A 17,276-nucleotide genomic window follows, 5' to 3' on the forward strand; every position below is an offset into this window, starting at 1 on the left:
CACACGAAAGCTCATACCAAGAACTAACTTAAAGGTAAAGGTAAAGGTACCCCTGCCCGTACGGGCCAGTCTTGACAGACTCTGGGGTTGTGCGCCCATCTCACTTAAGAGGCCAGGGGCCAGCGCTGTCCGGAGACACTTCCGGGTCACGTGGCCAGCGTGACATCGCTGCTCTGGCGAGCCAGAGCCGCACACGGAAACGCCGTTTACCTTCCCGCTGGTAAGCGGTCCCTATTTATCTACTTGCACCCGGAGGTGCTTTCGAACTGCTAGGTTGGCAGGCGCTGGGACCGAAAAGCGGGAGCGCACCCCGCCGCAGGGATTCGAACCGCCGACCTTTCGATCGGTAAGTCCTAGGCGCTGAGGCTTTAACCCACAGCGCCACCTGCGTCCTAGAACTAACTTAGTTGGTCTTTAAGGTGCTACTGGAAGGAATTTTTTTTATTTTGTTTTGAATATTCATTCAAACAGTCTTTAAATTTCTCCCAATCTTCTTGATATTCCTCTTCTTTCTGGTCGCGGATTCTCCCGGTGAGACCAGGCAGCTCCATCAAGCCCATCATCTTCATCTGCCATTCTCCTGCCGTCAGGGGATCCGGTTCCTTTGCCGAGCGAATCCATCTCTGTTTTTCCTCCCGGCCTCAGCTAGTTGAGTGTTGATAACTGCAGTACCAGCCAGCGTTCGCAGTGTCAATGCTGGCGTTTTGCTTTCTCTCTTCCCCCCTGAAGCCAAGAACAGAAGCGGAGCCTGGAGGACCGGCAGCAAGACCCCTGCCCCCCCCTTCACGGCACACACCTGCAACCTTATTTGCAGCTATCCCTGCCTGCTGCCGACCCCTCCTCTCATTTTCCAAAGGAAGACCAGAAAAATCCAACAGCTGAGAAGGTGCTAGAGACACCAGCATCCCTTCTTGAAATCCTCTCTTTTTTCCAGCAGCTGCCCCTCTGAGCAACGCCCCCCCAACGAATATTCACAAAAGGTGCTACCTCTTTTGAACTGCATTGGAACCCAGCTGGTGTAGAGTTTCTGAGGAGGGGGGGTGTCTTTTTCTCCCCCGGCGCCACCCCCATGTCTTTCTCCCTGTCCCCGGCTAGCTACTGTATATATATTGTGTCGTTCGGACCCTTCGTAGCCAACGATGGCAGTTGAACTGAATGCAAGGCAGGGACAGGTGTAAAAAAAAAAGGGGGGAGAGGAGAAGGAGGAGTCCTTGCCCCCCACCCTCCTTCCCCTCCCCTCAATAGGCTTAAGAGAGCCTTGGAGAGTTTTTAGCAAGAACTGCAGCAAAAAGAGAGAGGCACAGAGACGACGATTCCAGACTCGGTGGGAGACGCAAGGCAAATCCAAGGTAAGAAAAAAAAGGCACGTTTTGTTTGCATTTTTATAAATCTGCAGCCGCTTTTTATTAAAAGGCGACGGCCGGTGTTCGTTTCGAATGCCCCTCCTCTCGAGCAAATAAAATCTATTTATTTATTTTAAACGTCAGGAAACTTTGTCAGTGCTCTGAGTATGGGGGTACGTGATGGTGGTGGTTGGGAGGGAAGGAAGGAAAGAACAAAATTGGGAAAACTTAAAAAGAGAGAGAGAGAGAGAGTGCAATCGTATAGGAAGAGTGAGGTGTTTTACGATCGGTCAATTTCGCCTCTTTGTGCGGTCGATTTCAGATTTGGAAGGCTGTGTGTTCCTTCCTTTGGGTTGGTGTTGTGTGTGTGTGTGTGTGTGTGTGTTCCACAAAAATCTCTGCAGCTCCCCCCCCCCCAGATTATTTATTATGTTTAAATAATATTACATCCTTATTTCTGGCACTTCTCTGATTTTCCCATGGAGCTTTTTGGTACCAGCTATTTTTCAATAGCCAGGTGTGTGTGTGTTTGGCATGGGGGGGGGGGTTGAACACCTTGAAAAGGGTCATATAGGGTATTTCAGCCTTGTTGGAGGGGGTGGCTAAGAATTGCTTCCTAATCCTCTAGCTAGGAGACGGGATAGAATTTTAACAAGCAGGTGATGGGTTTCTTAGTCTGCACAAAAATGAGGGGGGGGGGCAGAATGTTGCTGTTATTATATTTCTTTCTTTTTATATCAGATTCTGGGTGTGTGTGTGGGGGGGGGGGAAAGCTCTCCAGAAATGTGAATTGCAAAACCCAAGGGGTGGCTGTGTGGAAATGAATAGGGGTGTGTTGCTGTTTTTGGCTGGGACTTGTGTTTGTGTGTGATCATCCCATCCCTCCTGCCAGCTATACAGTTGGGGTAGAGGAGCCGGGGGAGCTCCCCCCCTCTCCTTTTGAAGGGGGGGGCTCTCTTTTTTTCCTAAGGGCACTAGACTTTGAAATCCACCCTCCCTGCACGCTTTGAAGCTGATGGAACGGAATCCGATCCAGAATACTAAATCGGCTGAGAACGATTGGGGTGGGCATCTTCTATTGTCTCAATCTGCGGGTTTCTTTGGGGTGGGGGCCCACTGCTCCAAGGCACAGATTATGGCTAGGGTGTCCTCTCTCCCCCCCACCACCAATACCCTCCCCCGAACAAACCTACCGGGATTAGGTTCGCTTGCACAGAAGGATTCAGTCCTTTCCAAGACATGATAGGAAGATGCAGAAATACTGGGTGGCAGCAGAGCAGCTGGGGGGGGGGGCAAAATTGCATATTTCCCTTGCCCCCCTCCCACTCCCACCTATGCACTTTGGAATTTTAGCAGCTGGAGGGAAGAACGAGAGAAAACACAGGGAGCTTTGTGAATTGATGTAGATATTATGCTTAGGGATGTGGAACCCAAGAGAGAAGGGCATTATGTTTAAAGCTATCCTTTTTTAAATAAGAAGTCCTTGTGGAATTTTTAGCAGGCCAATTTATCAGCAAACGGGATTTTTTTGGGGGTGGATTTATAAAGAAGTCAATTTGTACGGTGCGGGGGGGGGGCAACCGCTTGTAGTCACCTGTCTCTCTCTCACACCCACACCCACACCGCACCTTTGTGGCCTGGCACCCTTTACGGGTCAGGTGGAAACATTTGCACAATGGATCTGTCTGAGGTTTCCTTGCCCCCTGTGGCAACTGAGGTCTAGCCCTGGACTTGGAGCCCCGCCCCCTATATGTACCTTCTGGCTGTAGCCACTTGGCGGCGAAACAGAGAGGATGCGCTCTGCGCATGTTCAGGGGCACCCTCGCCGGCACTCGCGTCTACGGGGCAAAAGCTGGGGTGGGATTAAGCACCCTGTACTTGGGGACGCAGGTGGCGCTGTGGGTTAAACCACAGTGCCTAGGGCTTGCTGATCAGAAGGTCGGCAGTTCGAATCCCCGTGACGGGGTGAGCTCCCGTTGTTCAGTCCCTGCTCCTGCCAACCTAGCAGTTTGAAAGCACGTCAAAGTGCAAGTAGATAAATAGGTACCTCTCCAGCGGGAAGGTAAACGGCGTTTCCGTGCACTGCTCTGATTCGCCAGAAGAGGCTTAGTCATGCTGGCTACATGACCTGGAAGCTGTACGCCGGCTCCCTCGGCCAGTAAAGCGAGATGAGCGCCGCAACCCCAGAGTCGGCCACGACTGGACCTAATGGTCAGGGGTCCCTTTACCTTTACCTTTACCTTACTTGGGGATTACAAGACGAGATGCTGCCAAGGGCCTCCGGCAACACTGCTTTTCTCCCTATATTCCCCCCCCCCAAGAGATCCAGCCCACCCATAAGCCAAGGTGAGACAACCACCTCAGGCAGCAGATGTAGGTCTTTATCCTCCCTCCCTTGTTTCTGATGTAGATCTTCACTCCCCCCTTCTTCCCTGGCGGGAAGGGGACATCATTTTGCGCTTTGCTTCGGATGCCAAAATGTCTTGGGCCTGCCCAACACACATGGCATGCAACTAGTCCTCACTGTGTGACCTGCTGGTGTAAACCGACTGCTCTTGTACTTGGGGGAGAATTAATGAGCTTCTCCATCCTTGGCTGGAATCTCCTTTCTGTGTCTGTTGCCCGTCCCCAAAAGGTATCTTTTGGGGCTTCCTCTGGTGCAGGGATGCCACTCTGTGTATGCTCAGAGGCTGCCCCCACCTGCTAGCTGGTCGCTTCACTTCTCCGGCGGTGGCGAGATGCTAAGGACCGTTGCTTGGTTCCTGTTAATCCCTGATTCTTTCACGTTCATAGGTGAGGCTCTGGTGGTGCAGGGAAACACTTTGTGCATGCCCAGGGGGCGGGTGAGCATGGAATAAATAAAGAGTCCATTTGAATATGGGCAAGAGTCTTCTGCCTCTTTCTCAGTTGGGTTTTTGCCACTGGGTAATTCTCTTCAAGGTGTGTAAATCTCTGCTAGCTATCACCGAACCGATCTTTCACACCCGCCCATAAAACACGGCCTTGCATTGTTGCTTCACCTCTGCCCTACCGTGAGCCTGGATCTGGGGCAGGTAGATCGAGTTGGGTCGGTGGAAGTCTCTGAAATGTGGGTAGCAGGGGCGGCAGGTGCCTCTGAGCATGTGCAGAGTGCTTCTCAACCCCCCCCCCCCTTTGCCAGGAAATATTTCATGCCACCTCCAGCTCCTCCCTTGTTTGGTAGCAAACTCATCCTCATTAATGTTGATCCAGGGAGACCACCGGTCAAGGTTTCGAATGGGCTCTTCTGGTTGTCTTGGGGGGGGGGCTCTGTGTGTGTTTCATGCCCCTCCTGCGTCCATCAAGCCTTGGCTTCTGCCCAGAGCCCACAGATCGTGCCGCCGCACCCCTTTCCTTCCCTGGGAGCCTGATTTCTGCCAACTCTTGCCTGGGAGACGGGGAGAGTTATGAAAACCAGATATCGCCAAGTCACAGCTGTGTCAGCTTGGGAAAAAAACAAAGGTTATCTTTAATCATTAAGGCACTTATTGCAGAAATTGCCGGAGACCCTCTTGCTTAGTTATGAGGCCTGGGCTCTCTGCCACCCGTTCACCTTTCGACCTTGGGCTGAGATAACTCCATCCATTTCTCTGTGAGTCTCCGTTGCAGAAATTGGGACTGCAAAGACCGTTATTCTTTCTGCCTTTTCATTAACAGCCTGGCTCTGAGCACGGGGTGTGGGGCACTGAAACCCCAAATCCTCTCTGGACAGAATAACCATAGTCTTCCTTTTTTAAAAAAATAAATAAACATGAAATCAAGAAATCCATATCTTCTAAAATATATAAAGCTTCTCTTCTGTCGGCATATTCTGGCTGCTAACAGGCTTTCTTTTTCTTCCAACCTTTTTGGAATTTCTTGTTACTCGAGTTTCAAGAGATAAGGACATTCTTCAGATATGGGCAGGCACTCAGGAAGGCGGCATTTAACATACCTCGCTTTTATGAGCTTAGATCTGGTTTATAGAGATGCAGCAGAATGAGGAGGCAGATTCCTGCGGCTGTCGGGTACACTGTACCGTTTATATTTTCTTAGAGACCTCTCCACATTGTTGTCAATAATAATAATAATAATAATAATAAATTTTATTTATATCCCACCCTCCCCAGCCGAAGCCGGGCTCAGGGCGGCTAACCACAATAAAATAGTACAACATTCTAAAATCATTTCATTATAAAATTAATTCAAATCAAATTGATGGCAACCATTAGGCTAAAGTTCTGTGAAGATTGCCAAAGGAGGGAGTCAGGCTGTGCCCTGGCCAAAGACCTGGTGGAACAGCTCTGTCTTGCAGGCCCTGCGGAAAGATGTCAAGTCCTGCAGGGCCCTAGTCTCTTGTGGCAGAGCGTTCCACCAGATCGGAGCCACAGCCGAAAAAGCCCTGGCTCTAGTTGAGGCCAGTCTAACCTCTCTGTGGCCTGGGACCTCCAAGATGTTTTTATTTGAAGATCGCAAGTTCCTCTGTGGGACATACCAGGAGAGGCGGTCCCGTAGGTACGAGGGTCCTAAGCCGTATAGGGCTACCTTAAACCTGATCCTGTACTCCACCGGGAGCCAGTGCAGCTGGTATAGCACTGGGTGAATGTGATCTCGCAGTGAGGACCCCATAAGGAGTCTCACCGCGACATTCTGCATCTGCTGGAGTTTCTGGGTCAGTCTCAAGGGCAGCCCCACGTAGAGCGAGTTACAATAATCCAGTCTGAAGGTGACCGTCGCATGGATCACAGTGGCGAGGTCAGGGCAAGAGAGGTAAGGAGCCAGCTGCTTAGCTTGGCGGAGATGAAAAAATCCTTGTTCATAGGAAATGGCCACAGCCGGGAGCAGCACCCGGGTTAGAACCCCAGTCTTTGACGTGTAGGCCTGAGTTTGTGCTTTGTTTTCACTTTCAAAAACTATTTCCTGCCCGGAGTGTGGACTCGACATAACCTTGACAGGGTGGGGAACTGAGTCAAAAGCAACTGAATGAAAATTGGGCAAAGAGGGAGGTGAATTCCTGCACAAAAGTAGGAAGAACCAGCTGGGCAAATATAGGGTGGCAGACACCCAACTTCGCAGCGATCCCTGAAGAAAAGGACCTCGCGTTTAAGGATAACAAATATGAGACAGCAGCGTTATGCTGCAGGCAAAAAGACAAAGGCGATTCTAGGCTACTTCAGCATAGGTATAGCGTTCGGAATGCAAAGGGGGAATAAAAGGTAAAGGGATCCCTGACCATTAGGTCCAATCATGGACGACTCTGGGGTTGCGGCACTCATCTCGCTTTATTGGCCGAGGGAGCCGGCATACAGCTTCCGGGTCATGTGGCCAGCAGGACTGAGCCGCTTCTGGCGAACCAGAGCAGCGCACGGAAACGCTGTTTACCTTCCCGCCAGAGTGGTACCTATTTATCTACTTGCACTTTGACGTGCTTTCAAACTGCTAGGTGGGCAGGAGCAGGGACCGAGCAACGGGAGCTCACCCCGTCGCGGGGATTCGAACCGCCAACCTTCTGACCGGGAAGTCCTAGGCTCTGTGGTTTAACCCACAGCTTTATTTTCCTTTAAACATGGACACCGCACATTTAAGAATGTGTCCAGAGAGCATCAAAGATGTTGGATGGCCTGGAGACTTTAAGGAGAGAATGGAAGTGTTGAGTATATTTAGTTGGAAAAGAGGCAACAGGAGACAGGGCATTTCCTGGTTGGGCTGGTAAACTCACTTGCCTGGAGCCCTGGAGAGGTCCTACAAGTTGGTGGGGCTGCAGACAGTGTGATGTTGTGGTTGGAGTGTCGGACTGGGACCTGGTAGACCGGAGTTCAACCTTGGGTTTGTTGGCTAGCTACCTCACAGGGTTGTTGTGTGGATTAAACAAGGACCTGGAGGACCCCATAACCATCCAGCCCGGACACTGAGGTCTAGCCTTCTGGCGGTTCCTTCACTGCGAGAAGTGAGGTTACAGGGAACCAGGCAGAGGGCCTTCTCGGTGGTGGCACCCACCCGTGTGGAATGCCCTCCCAGCAGATGTCAAAGCAATAAACAACTACTGTATTTTATTGAAAGACAACTGTTTAGGGAAGTTTTAAATGTCTGATGCTGTATTGTTTTTAATATTCAGTTGGAAGCAGCCCAGTGTGGCTGGGGAAACCCAGCCAGATGGGCGGGGTATAAACAAATTGTTGTTGTTGTTGTTGTTGTTATTATTATTATTAAACTACCTTGACCTCCTTGAAGAAATAACTGGGATGTGGAACAAGCCAGCCATATTGAGCTAGAGGGACCAATGGGCTGATTTGCTACAATGCGGCATCCTGTGTTTAGGTATGGAAGGGGGCTATAGCTCAGTGGTTAGATCACATGCCTTGCACCTCTCCTGTTTGATCCTACTTGAGGACTCCTTAATACAAGCACCCTGATTTTCCAGGGATAGTTCCGGAATTACGAAAGGCATATAAGTTTCTGATTCGATCACAGAATGTCCCTACAGTGGTACCTCAGGTTAAGCACTTAATTCGTTCCGGAGGTCCGTTGTTAACCTGAAACTGTTCTTAACCTGAAGCCCCACTTTAGCTAATGGGGCCTCGCACTGCCGCCACATGATTTCTGTTCTCATCCTGAAGCAAAGTTCTTAACCCGAGGTACTATTTCTGGGTTAGCGGAGTCTGTAACCTGAGGCGTATGTAACCCGAGGTACCACTGTATTTCCCCCCACTGAGCTTGGGGAAGAGGAAGAGGATGTTTGTCCAGAACATTGGTGGCTGCAAGGCTGCATCTCGTTGCCTCTCTATGTCCTCTCCATGGCTGGTCTTCTCCCTTGGGCAGCTCCTAGCAGCTGTTGGAGAGCAGGCAAGGAGGAGGAGCAGCTGCCACCACCAGAGAACAAAATAAAATTGGGATTAAGGGGTTTTCTCGGGGCGGTGGAAGGCTTGTGTGCTGTGTCCCATTAGTGACGTGGTGGTGGCATCTTCTGATAGGAAACGTTCTGCAGACACACAAACAATGGGTAGTCGAGGAGGGTCAGTTGGAGCAGGGAGTGAGAAATGCCCCTGTTTTCATCTGAGGAACGTTGAAGGGTGTTTTATCAGGCATCTGGTTGAGCTTGGTAAAGGTAAAAGGTAAAGGACCCCTGGACGGTTGAGTCCAGTCAAAGGCAACTCTGGGGTTGCAGCGCTCATCTCGCTTCATTGGCCGAGGGAGCCAGCATACAGCTTCCAGGTCATGTTGCCAGCATGACTAAGCTGCGTTGTCTCCAGATGTCTTCTAAAGGTTGTAACATTGGTGCTTTTCCATTTTCGTCTGTAAGCCGCCATTTGATCTGGCGGAAAGGCAGGATATAAATTAACAATGATGATGATGATGATTAATATCAGCCCTGAGTTTGAAAAAAGTGGGCGCAATCCTTTGTGTTGTGCATGCACATTGATGTGCATGTACACTAGGGCAGATGAGTGTGTACATTGTTCTTGAAGTCAAAGCTCTGAGCTAGCAAATACATCTCGGCATGAAAACTAAAACAAAAGAAAGCACCAAGATGGCAACTCTCGCAACTTACACTCGCTGTCTTTTTAACTAGGGAGCCCTGCCCCCAAGTTTGCTTGGATCCTGAGGCTGTAAGGTGAGTAAGGGGCAGGGCACATTTGTGTCGAATGATTTCCTTCACTGGAAGTTTTAAAGCAGAGGTTGGCTGGCCACCAGTTGGGAATTCTTTGGCTGTGATGCTTGCTTTGAAAGGGCTTGGGATGCGGGTGGCGCTGTGGTCTAAACCCCTGAGCCTCTTGGGCTCACTGATCAGAAGGTTGGTGGTTCAAATCCCCACGACGGAGTGAGCTTCCGTTGCTCTGCCCCAGCTCCTGCCAACCTAGCAGTTCAAAAGCACACCAGCGCAAGTAGATAAATAGGTGGCGGGAAGGTAAACGGCATTTCCGTGCGCTCTGGTTTCCATCACGGTGTCCTGTTGCGCCAGAAACAGTTTAGTCCTGCTGGCCACATGACCTGGAAACCTGTCTGTGGACAAACGCTGGCTCCCTCGGCCTGAAAGCGAGATGAGCACAACAACCCCATAGTCTCCTTGGTCTGGACTTAACCGTCCGGGGGTCCTTTACCTTTTACCTGCAAGGGGTTGGTCTAGATGACACTTGGGATACCCTTTCAACTTGACACTTCTGTGATTCTATGACTTGGTGTGCAGCCCAATGGATTGCAGAAGCTCCCACAGTAAGCGGAAAATAGACTTCTTCCCCCCCCCCCTTGATTCTGACTCCTTTCCTGCAGGCCAGAGGAGTAGGAGCAGGCTAAGAACTTGAGAGTTGGCAACCTGCTCTGCACACCCCTTAAAAATAAAATTAGGAAGAGTGCCTTAACTCGGAAGAGAGATGCAGCTCAAACCACAGGGCAGGCTGAAAGGAGGAAGCTGCTGGTTTTATGCTCCCTCTTGAATTCTCTCTCTTCCCCTTCTCTCTGATGGAGAGGGTCGAATCTGCAAGTTTAGATTCTCATTGTCTCAAACTTAAGTTCAGTTCTGCACTGATTCACATCCTTTTGCAAGAGGCTGGAAGAAGAGAAGAGATTATTTGGCCAAATCTGGTGCACAGCCTTCATTTGCAGTTTTGCAGAGAAAGAGCCCTCGTGAAAATTCATCAGCTCCACGAATTTCTCCAAATATGGCCATGTTTGTTTGCACTTTTGTCTAGTGCACTCTTTTCCTTTTCTTTGCAAAGCGTATTTCCCTAACATTTATATTTTCCATGACACAGAATGCATTTTTGTATATTTCTCCCCCCATGAATGTGTGCATTTCGACGCACGCTTTACCCGGTTATATGTGTTTTTCACCTATTCCTTGGTCAGAGAACTGTGCCGTAAAATTCAGAGAAGTGCAGGTGTCCAGGGACGTTTGCATTTCAGTTTTCAATTTTCTGGAAGTGCAAATTAGGTAGGTTCACCTTTAGACGTTAACAGCACAAAATTGTTTTCCCAGTCCCTCCAGTCTCCGACTGTGAGCAGTCTGGTCTCCAGCTTTGCATTCCTTCGTTTTATATCTCGATGTTCAGTATTTATATTTTTCAGTGTGGGGGAGAATCAATAATATCCCCCCCATTAACATGGCTTAAATTGGGGTGGTGGCTGGGGCTTTGTGGTTTTATTAAGGACCTCACCCATATCTTTCCTCAAGCATCTGGGATGTGCATGAAAACTGGGTGAGTGGTGTTCTTCAAGGCGCCGGTCTTAGGACTTACCTACATTTCCTCTCAGTCTGCTCTTACCCACCAGGGAAAACTGCTCTTTTGTGCTCAACAGGAACAAACAGCAATTCAGGTTTTCTCCAGATCGATGTTTGCTCTGAATTAGAACTAAAGAGTGAGTTTTCCCTAGGAAAGGAGTGGGCCGTGGGGGAAACCGCTAGGATCCATGCCTAGAAAGTGTGTTTCAAGCAAAACAACAACAACAAACCACTCAGGGATGTGCTTTCCAGGAACGAAACAAGTGGAAGTGTAGTCTTAAGCACATAAAATACAAAATCTGGATGAGTGTATCTGTAATGGTTCTAGGGGGGTTGCTCGTGCGTAAGTTGGCGCCACACCTGGCTGGGTTACCTGGGTGAACCCTTTCTGTCCGGACAGCCACCCATCCGTGGCTGTCTCAATCGCTGGCAGAATCCGTCAGTGGGCGTTTCTTGAACTTCTTCCAGCAAAGAAGCTCTTTGACGCCTAGTCTCCTCCTACTCTCCCCGCGCGGAAGTCTTCTGCTCAGGGAGGGTGTGGGCAGCGGAGGACCCGTGCTCTCCCCACTGGTCTCCTGCGAGGAGTCCTGGAGCCTTCTCTCCGATTCCCCCATCTGCCCCCCTCCTCTACTGGTGCTACGCTGATTTCCTTCCCCAGCAGATGGGCTGCCTCTCTCCCTACTGGGACCCTCTCCAGCATCCCTCTGGAGCCTTCCCTCCGCCTCTGGCTCCGATGGCAGTTCCCTGACAGTATCCCAATCCAACTTGATGTAAAATGTGGTCTGGATGAGGTAGCTGATGTTTTGGGAATGTTCAGGGTAGCAGGAGAGGACATTTTTTTTATTAATATCCTTCCTAACTTGCGCTAGCAAGTTCCTTTACTTAACAGAGTTTACATTCCCCTTTTCACGCACAGCAGATAGCTGGTTGCAGGCTCGTGTGAGCCTCTCACTTTTTATACAATTCAGTCTGTCTCAGATTGAATTGTACGTTCCTGGTATGTTCCCTTGAATCGCTCTTAAAAAGAATAAAGACGCCACAATCTTATTCAAAGTCAATAAAATAAGTTTACTCACATCAGTTCACAGTTGGATTCCTGAAGGCAGACTTAGTTGCAAATACAGTAGTACCTCAGGTTACATAGGCTTCAGGTTACATACGCTTCAGGTTACAGACTCCGCTAACCCAGAAATATTACCTCAGGTTAAGAACTTTGCTTCAGGATGAGAACAGAAATCATGCTCCAGCGGCATGGCAGCAGCAGGAGGCCCCATTAGCTAAAGTGGTGCTTCAGGTTAAGAACAGTTTCAGGTTAAGAACAGACCTCCGGAACGAATTAAGTTCTTAACCTGAGGTACCACTGTACGTATATGTGGATCTAGCCCATATGGGGGAATAATCTCAGTGCTTCTGCTAGCTGAGAGCTAGCAGAGCAGTCCTAGCTAAAAGCTAGTCAAACGATGAAGGAAGTCAAAACGAGAGAGGGGCGCTGCTTGAATCGTCCTGTTATTACCTGGACAGGTAAGGTCACGCCCACCTTCTATCACATGCAAAAGGAAGGATGCTCCAGCCAGGAGGAACAGGAAGTTTCGACTGGCTGGACCAAACATTCCCTCACATGTCTTCTCTAGCATTACAAGGAATGTTGTACTTGACTGCCTCTCCGCACAGTTATCGAGTGGCGCCGGTGGCAAACTGCTATGTGCGGCTTCACTACATACGGTGCATGCATCATACACAGTGACGCCCTACGTAGTGACGCCCTGCATGGCACATTGAAGGAAGTGGGGGGTTAAAAATAAGAGGGCCAGAAAAGAGTGGCAACAACAGAGGGAACTTCTGTTCAGGACTGGGATGGTGGAAGTGCCTCTGCAGCTGGAGCAGCTCTGTCCCAGCTCCTGCCAACCTAGCAGTTCGAAAGCACACCAGCGCAAGTAGATAAATAGGTACCGCTTCAGGGGGAAGCCTAATAGGTGAGCCTAATAGGTGGGCTGGCCCTGAGTCAAAGAATGGAGAATGTTGGTCCTCCCAGCAGCCTGATCCAGTCTGGACTAGGGTTTGGTGGGAGATGGAGCCCTGTTTCTGCTCTCGCCTTTGTATATAATAAACACGGCGACGTGGGCCCTGTTTCCTCTCTCTCAAACTGCCATTGCGCGAGTATATTTGGAGCCATGAAAGCATATTATCAGATAATTGCATTTTCCGACTATATCAAGAGCCCAAAGAACTAACGTTTCGATTCGGTCGAGGACATGCACTTGCGGAGGAGAGGAAATGAATATTGCCACCAAGGGATGGAGGGGAGCCTCTCGCTGGAGAAAGTGGGGAGCCAATATTTCTCTGATGAAAATAGTGACTTCCTGAATAATAGTAATAATCATAATAATGTTTATTTATACACTTCCGGGTCGGCGCCATCGCCGAATGGCGGACTCCCTCCGAGCTCCGGAGGGAGTCGGCTGGGTAGGGGTCGGGTCCTGCCGTGCCGGCGACGCGGGGACCCTCAAAAACCATGGGCGGAGATGCCCATGGACTTGGTGACTCAGCGGGCACCGTTTGCGCCCCCCGACCCGCGAAGGAGCCTTTTTAAAGGCTGCGGAGCGGGTGACGGGGGGGGGTGTGGTGCTGTGAGTCCAATGCTTCCCCTGCCCAGCGAAGCCGCATGCCATTCGGCAGAGAGCAACGACTTCTTCTTTGAAAATTTCGGATTTGGACTAAAAGGAACAACCCGTGAGTAAATTGATTGGACTTAAAAGGGAAATTTGATCTTTGAATTTGGAGCGAGCGGGGGGAGTGCAAAAAGGAAGTCCGCCCCCCCCTGTTGTAGATGGCTCAACGCAAGGATTTGACAACTAAGATCGAGAGATGAACTTGTTTACCTGAAAAAAAATTTTAACTTCACGAAGGGAAATTACAATAATTGTGCTGGAGGAGAAGACTGATTTGTGGGAACTAAAATGCAACCCCCCCGGGAACCGGGAACGATCCGCTATGAGAGACTGGTGAAGAGACACAGAAACTTTGACAGCTGTCAAAGTAGCTGTCAAAGCAGGAAAATAAAAGAGAACTTTGTTACGATGGCTTTGCTGGTTAGATTTGTTACAATTTGGACATAAATTATTGGAAATAAAGGCAACAAGTTATTTGACTTTTGGGTCTGATTTTGAAAGAAATTAAGTTACCATATTCCCTCTAGAGGGAGGCTGGGACATTGCAACAGTAGCAGCAAGTGGAAAAATACTATGAATTTGAGCAGGATCTGTTATCTCTTGGGAAAGCTGCAAAAACGAAGCATTATTTTGTCTACAGAGGTTTCTATACTAAAGGAGACAATGGATTTATCTATTGAAGAAAGGAAGGGACTTGACGCAAGTTATGTTCCTGAATAACAAAAGCCTCTGTGGAGAACAAGAAGTTTCTGAATTAGAAGGTTTCTGCAGCAGAACAGGAAAAAGCAACCTGAGGAATAAGAGCTGGACCAAATTTGAAGCCGGAGTATTTGGAACATCCAGACTTTAAAAGGACCAAGAAATAGAATTTAAGTTAGACTCTTAAACATAGAGGTCTGGATGGAAGAACAATGACTTTTTCTGAGAGTTTTTTCGAGATTGGACTTTCTGAAATTAAAAGCTATCAAAAGACGGCAAAGTGGAGTTGAGATATAGACGTGGATACACCAGGCTGGCAGTAGACAATGGATGAACTTTGGGGATTGGAACCGGGGAATGGGGGGGGGGGGGGGAGAGATCTGGAATCCAAAGGCTGTAAAATTATATATTATTTCTTTCTTTACTTTTTTCATGTTTGTTGTTTGAAAATAGGGGAATTCGTGGAAGGGAAATGGGGTCGATCTTAGGGAATTATATAAAATATAAGGAGAAATGGTTCATTAAGATAAATAAGATAAATTAATTTGGAATAAATGGGTTATTTAAAATTACAAATAAGGTTTTAAAATTTGGGGTAAGAATCTGTGGAATCAATTTAAGGGAAATGGAATACAAGAGGGGGAGGGGGGGGAAGTCCGGGAAAGACGCCACTGAAACCAAGTATAAATCATATTTGTTTTTTCTTTCTTTCTTGCTATCTTTCCTTTTTATTCTGGAAAATTTTTAATAAATATTATTAAAAATAATAATAATAATGTTTATTTATACCCCGCCCCCCCAAAGCCAAGACTGGGCTCAGGGCAGCTAACACCAGGTATAAAAACAATCGATTAAAATACAACTTAAAAGCAAGATTAAAATACAACATTAAAATGCAGCCTCACTTCAGTAGAAACTCAAATAAAAAAACTTTTTGGGGATGAAAATGTCAAAACTTCACCAAGGCCAACTATCCAGACTGGTCCTTAATAATAATAATAATAATAATAATAATAATAATAATAATAATAATAATAGTACCCAGCCCTTCTGACTAGGTTGCCCCAGCCTCCCTGGAGGCTTCCAACATCTACAGGAACATAATAAAACATTAAATATTTAAAAACTTCTCTATGGAGGGCTGTCTTCAGATGTCTTCTAAAGGTTATAGAGTTCCTTGGTTCCTTGGTTCATGGATTGCATAACTCCAACATTTCTCCAATGAAAATAGGGATATCCTAAGGAAAAGTGGGTGGCGCTGTGGGTTAAACCACAGAGCCTAGAGCTTGCCGATCAGAAGGTGGCGGTTCGAATCCCCGCGACGGGGTGAGCTCCTGTTGCTCGGTCCCTGCTCCTGCCAACCTAGCAGTTCGAAAGCATGTCAAAGTGCAAGTAGATAAATAGGTACCACTCCAGGGGGAAGGTAAATGGCATTTCCGTGCGCTGCTCTGGTTCGCCAGAAGCGGCTTAGTCCTGCTGGCCACATGACCCGGAAGCTGTACACCGGCTCCCTCGGCCAGTAAAGCGAGATGAGCACCATGTCGGCCATGACTGGACCTAATGGTCAGGGGCCCCTTTACCTTTAAGGAAAAGCGGGACATCCTGAGATCAGTTCAGAAACTGGGACGGCTTCTGTGAATCCGGGACTGTCCCTGGAAAACAGGGACCCTTGTAGACTCTGGAAGAGAGGGTTTGGGTCATGACCTTTGCTATGAGGATTCACAGCAGTACCATCTTGCCCTCAGGATTGTGGGTGCCTGCTGCCGCAACACGAACGTGCAACGTCAAACACACACACCTGCACATAGTGCTGCAGGCGTGGGATGTGGGTGGCGCTGTGGTCTAAACCCCTGAGCCTCTTGGGCTTGCCGATCGGAAGGTTGGTGGTTCGAATCCCCGCGATGGTGTGAGCTCCCGTTGCTCTGTCCCAGCTCCTGCCAACCTAGCAGTTCGAAAGCACACGAGCGCAAGTAGATAAATAGGTACCGCTGCAGTGGGAAGGTAAATGGCGTTTCCGTGTGCTCTGGTTTCCGTCACAGTGTCCCGTTGCACCAGAAGCGATTTAGTCCTGCTGGCCACATGTCCCAGGAAGCCATCTGCGGACAAACACCGGCTCCCTCGGCCTGAAAGTGAGATGAACGCAACAACCCCACAGTCGCCTTTGACTGGACTTAACCATCCAGGGGTCCTTTACCTTTCTTCTTACACGCAGGCATGTGGCATCGCATGTCCGTATTGCAGGTGGTGGTGGCTCCTCTTCCATTTTCATGTTGCCACCCTCCGGACCTCTCAAGGAGGAGGCACACAAAGGAGGACCTCAGAAGATGATCTCAAGGTCCAGGTAGTTTGAGAGACTTGCTGCAAACAGAGTCCCTGTTCTGGAACCAGTATCGGGTAGAAATGAATTTGCTGTTCACCGCAAAACGGAGCTTCAACGCTGGAAACAGCCTTAAAATAGTTACAAACAAAACGTTAACAAAGATACAAAGTAACACATTGCTCATAAACAGCAAGCAATGCAGACCAGTCTTATTTTTAGTCCTTAATTCATTTCAATAAACTCTCTGGTCCTATGTAACTTGCTTGTTCATCATCCTGGAGCTGAACATCTTCTGAAGCTTCTGGCTCCATCTCCTGACTTAAGACGCTGACTTCTCAAGTTTCATTTTCCTGCGGTGAGAGATCTCTGCTTGGGTTTATGGCGATGAGTCATCAATTAACCTGAACACTCAGATAGAAACATCCAGCCTTTCCTTGCCACTTTTGCTACAGATGATCCTCCTGCCTAAAACAATCCTCTCTGCATAGCATTTAAAATACAGTGCATGCAAACATTGCTTTTTATGCAGAGTAAACTTACATCTTTAACATGGGTTGCACATTTGCTACTGGAACAAGTTCAAGGTGCTACGGTTAGTATATTCAGCCCTTAACAACTTGGGACTAGTTTACTTGTGGTAAATATTGTTCTTCTTAATAATTCTAACACATTGCTGTCATTTCCAACAATATAAACACCTGTCTTTGTTGCCTCCTGCTCCCAAAACTACCAAGATTTCAGGGTACTTAGCTGAGATCTTTAATTTTTTTAATGAATATTTATTAGCATTTTTAAAAACAAGACAAAAACAAAAATAGACAAAAGGTAACAAAAATACAAAAATCCAAAACTTACAAACAATTAAAAACACATAAAATTTCAATTACTTATTTTCATTTAACTTGTTTCTCAGACCTCCTCACACCTCCCCTTCTTGTATTCCAATTTAAATTATTAGCTCAGCAAGTCCTTATTGCTTATTTCTCAACTTTAACTTAATAATTTATTTTAGCATATTGTTATTTCACTTT

At 48.1% G+C, this 17,276-nt stretch overlaps 1 protein-coding gene across 1 annotated transcript in view; it reads left to right on the top strand.

The window, feature by feature from the left end:
• The first annotated feature begins 633 nt into the window (after window positions 1–633).
• SEMA6B (semaphorin 6B) overlaps window positions 634–17,276 on the top strand; it is a 178,961-nt gene continuing 162,318 nt past the window's right edge. The window contains exon 1 of the mRNA XM_079960523.1: window positions 634–1,349. The gene's annotated coding sequence lies outside the window, so the exon portion shown is untranslated. The remainder of the gene's footprint in view (window positions 1,350–17,276) is intronic.

This window comes from Podarcis cretensis (assembly GCF_951804945.1).
Source record: "Podarcis cretensis genome assembly, chromosome: 18".
NCBI classification, from domain to species: Eukaryota; Metazoa; Chordata; class Lepidosauria; order Squamata; family Lacertidae; genus Podarcis; species Podarcis cretensis.